Source organism: Pristiophorus japonicus, chromosome 23 (genome assembly GCF_044704955.1).
Source record: "Pristiophorus japonicus isolate sPriJap1 chromosome 23, sPriJap1.hap1, whole genome shotgun sequence".
Taxonomy (NCBI): Eukaryota; Metazoa; Chordata; class Chondrichthyes; family Pristiophoridae; genus Pristiophorus; species Pristiophorus japonicus.
In genome coordinates this window covers 19,108,707-19,121,568 of record NC_091999.1, presented here as the reverse complement: position 1 = coordinate 19,121,568, position 12,862 = coordinate 19,108,707, and the positions used below count along the sequence as shown (strand labels likewise).

The 12,862-nt window shown below is 45.2% G+C and overlaps 5 non-coding genes across 5 annotated transcripts; all 5 read right to left on the bottom strand.

Annotated features, from left to right (window-relative positions):
• Positions 1–3,176: 3,176 nt before the first annotated feature.
• On the bottom strand, positions 3,177–3,259 carry trnal-uaa (transfer RNA leucine (anticodon UAA)). Its single transcript has one exon. It is a non-coding gene; the product is annotated as a tRNA-Leu (tRNA).
• Positions 3,260–5,582: 2,323 nt separating this feature from the next.
• Positions 5,583–5,665, bottom strand: trnal-uaa (transfer RNA leucine (anticodon UAA)). The gene has a single exon. It is a non-coding gene; the product is annotated as a tRNA-Leu (tRNA).
• A 2,320-nt stretch (positions 5,666–7,985) lies between these two features.
• Positions 7,986–8,068, bottom strand: trnal-uaa (transfer RNA leucine (anticodon UAA)). Its single transcript has one exon. It is a non-coding gene; the product is annotated as a tRNA-Leu (tRNA).
• Positions 8,069–10,392: 2,324 nt separating this feature from the next.
• trnal-uaa (transfer RNA leucine (anticodon UAA)) lies at positions 10,393–10,475 on the bottom strand. Its single transcript has one exon. It is a non-coding gene; the product is annotated as a tRNA-Leu (tRNA).
• Positions 10,476–12,779: 2,304 nt separating this feature from the next.
• On the bottom strand, positions 12,780–12,862 carry trnal-uaa (transfer RNA leucine (anticodon UAA)). Its single transcript has one exon. It is a non-coding gene; the product is annotated as a tRNA-Leu (tRNA).

The following is a 12,862-nucleotide window of genomic DNA, read 5'->3' as shown; positions in this document are numbered from 1 at the left end:
TAGATGAGGTCCTTACTACTAGGGGGATCAAGGGGTATGGCGAGAAAGCAGGAATGGGGTACTGAAGTTGAATGTTCAGCCATGAACTCATTGAATGGCGGTGCAGGCTAGAAAGGCCGAATGGCCTACTCCGGCAACTATTTTCTATGTTTCTATGTTTCTGTGAATACATCCTTCTGGGCCAAGTGGGAAACAAGTGATGTGTGGGCAGTGCAGAGCGTCTGTGCCCGGTTACACAGCGTGTCCCTGGCTCTCCGCTCCAAGTGCTATGTTTCAGCTCACATCCAACTGACTGGTTAAACCTCGCCCGTCTAAACCCCATCACACAAATAGCAGCATTTGATGTTTAGTTGTGCTCAACCTTTATAAACACTGGTTAGGCCTCAGTTGACACATTGTGCTCAATTCTGGGCACCACACTTTCAGAAGGGTATCTGCACCTTAGAGAGGGACCAGAAGAGATTTACCAGAATTGTACGAAGGAGGAGGGACTTCAGTTATGTGGAGATACTGGAGAAGCTGCGGTAATTCACCTTGGAGCAGAAAAGGGTAAGAGGAGATTTGATAAAGTGTTCAAAATCATAAATGGTTTTAATAGACTAAATAAGGAGAAACACTTTCCAGTGGCAGAAGGGTCGGTAACCAGAGGACACAGAGTTCAGGTAATTGGCAAATGAAGCAGAGGCGACATGAGGAACCATTGTATAAGCAGCGAGTTGTTGCAATCTGGAATGCACTGCCTGATAGGGTGGTGGAAGCAGATTCAATAGTGGCTTTCAAAAGTGAATTGGATACAATATTTGCAGAGCTATGGGGAAAGAGCAGGGGAGTGGAACTAACTGGATAGCTCTACCATCGAACCAGCACAGGCACGATGGGCCGAATGGCCTCCTGCGCTTTCATTCCATGAAAATGGCGGATGATCTTGTCCAGAATGCTAAGATCACATATCCCCAGAAAACCAAGACCGCCTATTTCCACCTCCGTAATACCGGCCATCTCCATCCCTGCCTCAGCTCTCCCTCTGCTGAAACCCTCGTCCATTCCTCGGTTACCTCTAGACTTGACTATTCCAACACACTCCTGGCTGGCCTCCCATATTCTACCCAACGTAATCTTCACCTCATCCAAAACTCGGCTGCCCGTGTCCTAACTCGCATCAAGTCTCGTTCACCCATCACCCCCTGTGCTCACTGACCGACATTGGCTCCCGGTTAAGCAACGCTTCCATTTCAAAATTCTCATCCTTGTTTACAAATCCCTTCTTGGTCTCGCCCCTCCCTATCTCTGTAATCTCCTCCAGCCCCACAACCTCCAGAGATGTCTGCTCTCCTCTAATTCTGCCCTTCTGAGCATCCCTGATTATAATCTCTCCACCATTGGTGGCGTCGTCTTCTGTTGCCGAGACTCCAAGCTCTGGAATTCCCTCCCGAAACCTCTGTGCCTCCTCCCTGAAAGCACTGACTCTGGCTTTGTTCAGTTCTTCACTCACTGGTTCCTCTCCCATGAAGGTGCTGACTCTGGCTGGGTTCAGTTCTACACTCACTGGTTCCCCTCCCCTGAAGGTACTGACTCTGGCTGGGTTCAGTTCTACACTCACTGGTCCCCCTCCCCTGAAGGTACTGACTCTGGCTGGGTTCAGTTCTACACTCACTGGTTCCCCTCCCCTGAAGGTACTGACTCTGGCTGGGTTCAGTTCTACACTCACTGGTCCCCCTCCCCTGAAGGTGCTGACTCTGGCTGTGTTCAGTTCTACACTCACTGGTTCCCCTCCCCTGAAGGTACTGACTGTGGCTGGGTTCAGTTCTACACTCACTGTCTCCCCTCCCCTGAAGGTACTGACTCTGGCTGGGTTCAGTTCTACACTCACTGGTTCCCCTCCCCTGAAGGTACTGACTCTGGCTGGGTTCAGTTCTACACTCACTGGTCCCCCTCCCCTGAAGGTGCTGACTCTGGCTGTGTTCAGTTCTACACTCACTGGTTCCCCTCCCCTGAAGGTACTGACTCTGGCTGGGTTCAGTTCTACACTCACTGGTTCCCCTGCCCTGAAGGTACTGACTCTGGCTGGGTTCAGTTCTACACTCACTGGTTCCCCTCCCCTGAAGGTACTGACTCTGGCTGGGTTCAGTTCTACACTCACTGGTTCCCCTCCCCTGAATGTACTGACTCTGGCTGGGTTCAGTTCTACACTCACTGGTTCCCCTCCCCTGAAGGTACTGACTCTGGCTGGGTTCAGTTCTACACTCACTGATTCCCCTCCCCTGAAGGTACTGACTCTGGCTGGGTTCAGTTCCACACTCACTGGTTCCCCTCCCCTGAAGGTACTGACTCTGGCTGGGTTCAGTTCTACACTCACTGGTTCCCCTCCCCTGAAGGTACTGACTCTGGCTGGGTTCAGTTCTACACTCACTGGTTCCCCTCCCCTGAAGGTGCTGACTCTGGGTGTCTGTGCTCTTTATACACTCTGACCCTCCCAATATATCTGTAATATCTCCCTGTTTTGGTGATGGGCTCTCCCTGACCACTCACTCGCTGACTCTCACCATTTCAGGGAATCATACGGCACAGAATGAGGCCATTCGGCCCATCGAGCCTGTCCGACTCACTGAAAGACCCACTCCCTGCACCTGCCCCAAAACACCAGAAAATGTTCCCTTTGACCATTGCTGGTTTTGAAAGTTATTATTGATGTCCCAGAATTGGGGCCAACCCTCAATATCTGAGTCTAACTAGTGAGTGATAAAGGTTGACCAGAACTTGCTTGTTGTACTCTATACTGCTATTAATGCTGGAACAGATTGATCAGCGGACCCTGCCCCTCACAGCTTTGTGTTCACCTGCAAATTGCACCATTTATGACAGAATCCCATTGGAACAGAACTGGATGCCGTGTGACGGAGACAGATTGAGAGACAGAGACAAACAGAGAAACAGGTACAGACAGAGTGAATCAGAGAGAGGCAGACTGAGAGAGACAAAGACTCAAACACACAAATACATATACAGCTCTCTCAAGACAGAGCGAGAGGCAGAGACTGAGCGATACAGATACATTTCACAATTTCATTTCATTATCTGCTCAGATTGTCACCGAGCGACAGAAAAATGCAAATGCAACAGATGAAAATCAGTTATCACTGAGCAGAATGGGAGAAATCACTGTTTAATTAAGTAATTACCAGGAGTGGGGTTCGAACCCACGCGGGTATAAACCCATTGGATTTTAAGCCCAACGCCTTAACCACTCGGCCATCCTGGTGCAGCCAGCGGTTGGATTCTGTCTATGTGAGAATCTGGGCTTCAACTCCACCTCCACAGACATACACAAACACATCGGGTTTCAGGGAGTATTTCCGAACATTTTTCGGAATATTGACACGTGGGCAACTGTCCTATTCTTTTTCGAGTAATGCTCTGGGACCTCTCACAACCACCCGAGTGCGCAGACGGAGCTTCAATTTAACATTTCATCCGAAAGTCAACAGTGTCAACACTGCAAAATTCCCCAAATGCTGCAGTTGAGTGTTAGCCAAGATTATATGCTCAAGTCTCACGAGTGCGACTTGAACACACAAACTCCTGATTCAGTCAAGAATGCTGCCACTGAACCAAAGCTGAGACAAAAGCTCACAGCCATATTACTTTCCCAAGTCTTTTTTTTAAGTTCCAGGACATACCAAATATCATGGTGATGATTTCCACAGACAGTTGCACATACACATAGACATTTTTACAGATAGACAGACACAGAGACATACACACAAAAATTTACACGCACCAACGGACATGCACAGATGCATTAGACATCTCGAGGGATAGACAGGCTGAATCACTGTCGCAACTTTGGCTGATTTTTGCGATTTTCTATCCGTATGTATCGTGAATATTGCAGATTAATGAAAGAAAGAAAATAGCGGCGGCATTGAAAGGTGTGGGACGTTGTTCCGTCTATCTGAGAATCAGTTTTGCAGGGACTTGGTTAAATTGTCAAACAGAATGAAATATGCTGAGAAACGGAGTCGGCAGGATTCAAATCTATGCGGGGAAACCCGAATGGATTTTTAGTCTATGGCCTTAACCAATGGGCCTCGACGACTGGCTCGCAGCCTTTTTAAATGTTACTCAGTTAAAACTCAACCATCCATCTCTGTGCAGCAGACGGCCACAGAATAGTGAAAAAGTAACCGTTTGCTAAAAATCTGGAAGAGGCTGTATTTCTGCTGCTCTATATTGCCCTGCAACTTTTTAACATGAATCTATACCAAGAAACAGAAGCAAAATTCTGCCTTTTGTAAAATGCAGCCTTCCGTTAGGAAATTGAACCGTGGTCTCCCGTGTGACAGGCGGGGATATTCACCACTTTCCCACGAGGAATTGATGCGCATGGGTTTTGTCAAAGCAATATTCGAGCTGTTAATAGACCTGGACTCCATGAGAAGTCGACAGGCACATTGCGAGAGAGAGACAAACCGACAACCAGGGAGAGACAGACAGCGAGATCGAGACAACGAGAGACAGCAAGTGTGAGACTGAAAACGAGAGGCAGACTGAGTGAGAAAAAGACTCTCAAACACATACATCTAAAGAGATCTGTGTGTGTGTGATCTATAAAGAGAAAGAGGGAAAGAGTGAGAGAAAGACAATCATAAAGAAAGTGACAAGGAGAGAGACAGATGGAGAGAGAGCGACAGATAGACAGAGAGACAAAGAAATAAAAATAAAATGTTGGAAATTCTCAGCAGGTTAGAGACAGGAACTACCAGCGACAGGCAAAGAGAGACAGGCAGGCAGAGACATAGATAAACAGAGATGATGGGAAAGAGTGAGACAGTCAGACAGAGAGACTGAGAGAATCCCATTGGAACACAACTGGACACCGTGAGAAAGAGACAGGCACATTGAGAGACAGTGACAAACAGCAAAACAGGGAGCAACTGACAGCGAGGTAGAGACAGAGAGAGACAGAAAGTTTGAGACTGAGAGTTAGGGTCAGACTGAGTGAGGCAAAGACTCAAACACATACATATAAAGAGATGTGTTTGTGTGATTTATAAAGAGAGGGAGGGAAAGAGTGAGAGAAAGACAGGGACAAGGAGAGAGACAAATAGGGAGACAGATAGAGAGAATTATAAATAGAGAGAGAGAGACATCGAGACAAAAACAGAAAATGATGGAAATACTCATCAGGTTAGAGACAGGGACGAGCAGAGACAGGCAAAGACAGAGATGATGGGAAAGAACGAGACAGTCAGACAGAGAGTATGACAGAATCCCATTGGAACAGAACTGGATACCGTGTGAAGGAGACAGATTGAGAGACAGAGACAAACAGAGAAACAGGGACAGACAGAGTGAATCAGAGAGAGGCAGACTGAGAGAGTCAAAGACTCAAACACACAAATACATATACAGTTCTCTAAAGAGAGAGCGAGAGGCAGAGACTGAGCGATACAGATACATTTCACAATTTCATTTCATTATCTGCTCAGATTGTCACCGAGCTGCAGAAAAATGCAAATGCAACAGATGAAAATCAGTTATCACTGAGCAGAATGGGAAAAATCACAGTTTAATTAAGTAATTACCAGGAGTGGGGCTCGAACCCACGCGGATATAAACGCATTGGATCTTAAGCCCAACGCCTGAACCACTCGGCCATCCTGGTGCCGTCAGCGATTGGATTCTACCTATGTGAGAATCTGGGCTTCAACTCCACCTCCACAGACACACACAAACACATCGGGTTTCAGGGAGTATTTGCGAACATTTTTCGGAATATTGACACGGGGGCAACTCTCCTATTCTTTTTCGAGTAATGCTCTGTGACCTCTTACAACCACCCGAGTGCGTAGACGGAGCTTCAATTTAACATTTCATCCGAAAGTCAACAGTTTCAACAGTGCAAAATTCCCCAAATGCTGCAGTTGAGTGTTAGCCAAGATGATATGCTCAAGTCTCAGGAGTGCGACTTGAACACACAAACACCTGATTCAGTCAAAAATGTTGCCACTCAACCAAAGCTGAGACAGAGGTTCACAGCCAATATACTTTCCCAATTCTTTTTTTTATGTTCCAGGACATACCAAATTCATGGTGATGATTTCCACAGACAGTTGCACATACACATAGACATTTTTACAGATAGACAGACACAGAGACACACACACAAAAATTTACACGCACCAAGGGACATGCACAGATGCCTTAGACATCTCGAGGGATAGACAGGCTGAATCACTGTCGCAACTATGGCTGATTTTTGCGATTTTCTATCCGTATGTATCGTGAATATTGCAGATTAATGAAAGAAAGAAAATAGCGGCGGCATTGAAAGGTGTGGGACGTCGTTCTGTCTATCTCAGAATCAGTTTTGCAGGAACCTGGTTAAATTGTCAAACAGAATGAAATATGCTGAGAAACGGAGTCGGCAGGATTCAAATCTATGCAGGGAAACCCGAATGGATTTTTAGTCTGTGGCCTTAACCAATGGGCCACGACTACTGGCTCGCTGCCTTTTTTAATGTTACTCAGTTAAAACTCAACCATCCATCTATGTGCAGCAGACGGCCACAGAATAGTGAAAAATTCACCGTTTGCTAAAAATCTGGAAGAGGCTATATTTTTGCTGCTCTATATTGCTCTGGAACTTTTTAATATGAATCTATACCAAGAAACAGAAGCAAAATTCTGCCTTTTGTAAAATGCAGCCTCCCCGTTAGGGAATTGAACCGTGGTCTCCCGTGTGACAGGCGGGGATATTCACCACTTTCCCACGAGGAATTGATCCGCATGGATTTTGTCAAAAGCAATATTCGAGCTGTGAATAGAACTGGACACCATGAGAAGTCGACAGACACATTGCGAGACAGAGACAAACCGACAAACAGGGAGAGACAGACAGCGAGATCGAGACAACGAGAGACAGCAAGTGTGAGACTGAAAACGAGAGGCAGACTGAGTGAGAAAAAGACTCTCAAACACATACATCTAAAGAGATCTGTGTGTGTGATCTATAAAGAGAAAGAGGGAAAGATTGAGAGAAAGACAATCATAAAGAAAGTGACAAGGAGAGAGGGAGATGGAGAGAGAGCGACAGATAGACAGAGAGACAAAGAAATGAAAAGAAAATGTTGGAAATTCTCAGCAGGTTAAAGACAGGAACTACCAGCGACAGGCAAAGAGAGACAGGCAGGCAGAGACATAGATAGACAGAGATGATGGGAAAGAGTGAGGCAGTCAGACAGAGACTGAGAGAATCCCATTGGAACACAACTGGGCACCGTGAGAAAGAGACAGGCACATTGAGAGACAGAGACAAACAGCAAAACAGAGAGAAACTGACAGCGAGGTAGAGACAGAGAGAGACAGAAAGTTTGAGACTGAGAGTTAGGGTCAGACTGAGTGAGGCAAAGACTCAAACACATACATATACAGAGATGTGTTTGTGTGATTTATAAAGAGAGGGAGGGAAAGAGTGAGAGAAAGACAGGGACAAGGAGAGCGACAAAGAGGGAGACAGATAGAGAGAAAGATAAATAGAGAGAGAGAGACATCGAGACAACAACAGAAAATGATGGAAATACTCATCAGGTTAGAGACAGAGACGAGCAGAGACAGGCAAAGACAGAGATGATGGGAAAGAACGAGACAGTCAGACAGAGAGTATGACAGAATCCCATTGGAACAGAACTGGATACCGTGTGAAGGAGACAGATTGAGAGACAGAGACAAACAGAGAAACACGGACAGACAGAGTGAATCAGAGAGAGGCAGACTGAGAGAGACAAAGACTCAAACACACAAATATATATACAGCTCTCTAAAGACAGAGCGAGAGGCAGAGACTGAGCGATGCAGATACATTTCACAATTTCATTTCATTATCTGCTCAGATTGTCACCGAGCTGCAGAAAAATGCAAATGCAACAGATGAAAATCAGTTATCACTGAGCAGAATGGGAAAAATCACTGTTTAATTAAGTAATTACCAGGAGTGGGGTTCGAACCCACGCGGGAATAAACCCATTGGATCTTAAGCCCAACGCCTTAACCACTCGGCCATCCTGGTGCCTTCAGCGATTGGATTCTGTCTATGTGAGAATCTGGGCTTCAACTCCACCTCCACAGACACACACAAACACATCGGGTTTCAGGGAGCATTTCCGAACATTTTTCGGAATATTGACACGGGGGCAACTCTTCTATTCTTTTTCGAGTAATGCTCTGGGAACTCTCACAACCACCCGAGTGCGTAGACGGAGCTTCAATTTAACATTTCATCCGAAAGTCAACAGTTTCAACAATGCAAAATTCCCCAAATGCTGCAGTTGAGTGTTAGCCAAGATTATATGCTCAAGTCTCAGGAGTGCGACTTGAACACACAAACTCCTGATTCAGTCAAGAATGCTGCCACTGAACCAAAGCTGAGACAAAAGTTCACAGCCATATTACTTTACCAATTCTTTTTTTTAAGTTCCAGGACATACCAAATTCATGGTGATGATTTCCACAGACAGTTGCACATACACATAGACATTTTTACAGATAGACAGACACAGAGACACACACACAAAAATTTACACGCACCAACGGACATGCACAGATGCCTTAGACATCTCGAGGGATAGACAGGCTGAATCACTGTCGCAACTTTGGCTGATTTTTGCGATTTTCTATCCGTATGTATCGTGAATATTGCAGATTAATGAAATAAAGAAAATAGCGGCGGCATTGAAAGGTGTGGGACGTTGTTCCGTCTATCTCAGAATCAGTTTTGCAGGGACCTGGTTAAATTGTCAAACAGAATGAAATATGCTGAGAAACGGAGTCGGCAGGATTCAAATCTATGCAGGGAAACCCGAATGGATTTTTAGTCTATGGCCTTAACCAATGGGCCACGACTACTGGCTCGCTGCCTTTTTTAATGTTACTCCGTTAAAACTCAACCATCCATCTCTGTGCAGCAGACGGCCACAGACGAGTGAAAAAGTCACCGTTTGCTAAAAATCTGGAAGAGGCTGTATTTTTGCAGCTCTATATTGACCTGGAACTTTTTAAAATGAATCGATACCAAGAAACAGAAGCAAAATTCTGCCTTTTGTAAAATGCAGCCTCCCAGTTAGGGAATTGAACCGTGGTCTCCCGTGTGACAGGCGGGGATATTCAACACTTTCCCACGAGGAATTGATGCGCATGGAGTTTGTCAAAAGCAATATTCGAGCTGTGAATAGAACTGGACACCATGAGAAGTCGACAGACACATTGCGAGACAGAGACAAACCGACAAGCAGGGAGAGACAGACAGCGAGATCGAGACAACGAGAAACAGCAAGTGTGAGACTGAAAACGAGAGGCAGACTGAGTGAGAAAAAGACTCTCAAACACATACATCTAAAGAGATCTGTGTGTGTGATCTATAAAGAGAAAGAGGGAAAGAGTGAGAGAAAGACAATCATAAAGAAAGTGACAAGGAGAGAGACAGATGGAGAGAGAGAGCGACAGATAGACAGAGAGACAAAGAAATAACAAGAAAATGTTGGAAATTCTCAGCAGGTTAGAGACAGGAAGTACCAGCGACAGGCAAAGAGAGACAGGCAGGCAGAGACATAGATAGACAGAGATGATGGGAAAGAGTGAGACAGTCAGACAGAGACTGAGAGAATCCCTTTGGAACGCAACTGGACACCGTGAGAAAGAGACAGGCACATTGAGAGACAGAGACAAACAGCAAAACAGGGAGAAACTGACAGCGAGGTAGAGACAGAGAGAGACAGAAAGTTTGAGACTGAGAGTTAGGGTCAGACTGAGTGAGGCAAAAACTCAAACACATACATATACAGAGATGTGTTTGTGTGATTTATAAAGAGAGGGAGGGAAAGAGTGAGAGAAAGACAGGGACAAGGAGAGCGACAAAGAGGGAGACAGATAGAGAGAAAGATAAATAGAGAGAGAGAGAGACATCGAGACAACAACAGAAAATGATGGAAATACTCATCAGGTTAGAGAAAGGGACGAGCAGAGACAGGCAAAGACAGAGATGATGGGAAAGAACGAGACAGTCAGACAGAGAGTATGACAGACTCCCATTGGAACAGAACTGGATACCGTGTGAAGGAGACAGATTGAGAGACAGAGACAAACAGAGAAACAGGGACAGACAGAGTGAATCAGAGAGAGGCAGACTGAGAGAGTCAAAGACTCAAACACACAAATACATATACAGCGCTCTAAAGACAGAGCGAGAGGCAGAGACTGAGCGATACAGATACATTTCACAATTTCATTTCATTATCTGCTCAGATTGTCACCGAGCTGCAGAAAAATGCAAATGCAACAGATGAAAATCAGTTATCACTGAGCAGAATGGGAAAAATCACTGTTTAATTAAGTAATTACCAGGAGTGGGGTTCGAACCCACGCGGGAATAAACCCATTGGATCTTAAACCCAACGCCTTAACTACTCGGCCATCCTGGTGCCGTCACCGATTGGATTCTGTCTATGTGAGAATCTGGGCTTCAACTCCACCTCCACAGACACACAAACACATCGGGTTTCAGGGAGTATTTGCGAACATTTTTCGGAATATTGACACGGGGGCAACTCTCCTATTCTTTTTCGAGTAATGCTCTGGGACCTCTCACAACCACCCGAGTGCGTAGACGGAGCTTCAGTTTAACATTTCATCCGAAAGTCAACAGTTTCAACAATGCAAAATTCCCCAAATGCTGCAGTTGAGTGTTAGCCAAGATTATATGTTCAAGTCTCAGGAGTGCGACTTGAACACACAAACTCCTGATTCAGTCAAGAATGCTGCCACTGAACCAAAGCTGAGACAAATGTTCACAGCCATATTACTTTCCCAATTCTTTTTTTTAAGTTCCAGGACATACCAAATTCATGGTGTTGATTTCCACAGAGAGGTGCACATACACATAGACATTTTTACAGATAGACAGACACAGAGAGACACACACACAAATTTACACGCACCAACGGACATGCACAGATGCCTTAGACATCTCCAGGGATAGACAGGCTGAATCACTGTCGCAACTTTGGCTGATTTTTGCGATTTTCTATCCGTATGTATCGTGAATATTGCAGATTAATGAAAGAAAGAAAATAGCGGCGGCATTGAATGGTGTGGGACCTTGTTCCGTCTATTTCAGAATCAGTTTTGCAGGGACCTGGTTAAATTGTCAAACAGAATGAAATATGCTGAGAAACGGAGTCGGCAGGATTCAAATCTATGCAGGGAAACCCGAATGGATTTTTAGTCTATGGCCTTAACCAATGGGCCACGACGACTGGCTCGCTGCCTTTTTTAATGTTACTCAGTTAAAACTCAACCATCCATCTCTGTGCAGCAGACGGCCACAGACTAGTGAAAAAGTCACCGTTTGCTAAAAATCTGGAAGAGGCTGTATTTTTGCTGCTCTATATTGCCCTGGAACTTTTTAAAATGAATCTATACCAAGAAAAAGAAGCAAAGTTCTGCCTTTTGTAAAATGCAGCCTCCCCGTTAGGGAATTGAACCGTGGTCTCCCGTGTGACCGGCAGGGATATTCACCACTTTCCCACGAGGAATTGATGCGCATGGATTTTGTCAAAAGCAATATTCGAGCTGTGAATAGAACTGGACACCATGAGAAGTCGACAGACACATTGGGAGACAGAGACAAACCGACAAACAGGGAGAGACAGACAGCGAGAGACAGCAAGTGTGAGACTGAAAACGAGAGGCAGACTGAGTGAGAAAAAGACTCTCAAACACATACATCCAAAGAGATCTGTGTGTGTGATCTATAAAGAGAAAGAGGGAAAGAGTGAGAGAAAGACAATCATAAAGAAAGTGACAAGGAAGGAGACAGATGGAGAAAGAGCGACAGATAGACAGAGAGACAAAGAAATAAAAAGAAAATGTTGGAAATTCTCAGCAGGTTAGAGACAGGAACTACCAGCGACAGGCAAAGAGAGACAGGCAGGCAGAGACATAGATAGACAGAGATGATGGGAAAGAGTGAGACAGTCAGACAGAGACTGCGAGAATCCCATTGGAACACAACTGGACACCGTGAGAAAGAGACAGGCACATTGAGAGACAGAGACAAACAGCAAAACAGGGAGAAACTGACAGCGAGGTAGAGACAGAGAGAGACAGAAAGTTTGAGACTGAGAGTTAGGGTCAGACTGAGTGAGGCAAAGACTCAAACACATACATATACAGAGATGTGTTTGTCTGATTTATAAAGAGAGGGAGGGAAAGAGTGAGAGAAAGACAGGGACAAGGAGAGAGACAAAGAGGGAGACAGATAGAGAGAAAGATAAATAGAGAGAGAGAGACATCGAGACAAAAATAGAAAATGATGGAAATACTCATCAGGTTAGAGACAGGGACGAGCAGAGACAGGCAAAGACAGAGATGATGGAAAAGAACGAGACAGTCAGATAGAGAGTATGACAGAATCCCATTGGAACAGAACTGGATACCGTGTGAAGGAGACAGATTGAGAGACAGAGACAAACAGAGAAACAGGGACAGACTGAGTGAATCAGAGAGAGGCAGACTGAGAGAGACAAAGACTCAAACACACAAATACATATAAAGCTCTCTAAAGACAGAGCGAGAGGCAGAGACTGAGCGATACAGATACATTTCACAATTTCATTTCATTATCTGCTCAGATTGTCAATGAGCTACAGAAAAATGCAAATGCAACAGATGAAAATCAGTTATCACTGAGCAGAATGGGAAAAATCACTGTTTAATTAAGTAATTACCAGGAGTGGGGTTCGAACCCACGCCGGTATAAACCCATTGGATCTTAAGCCCAACGCCTTAACCACTCGGCCATCCTGGT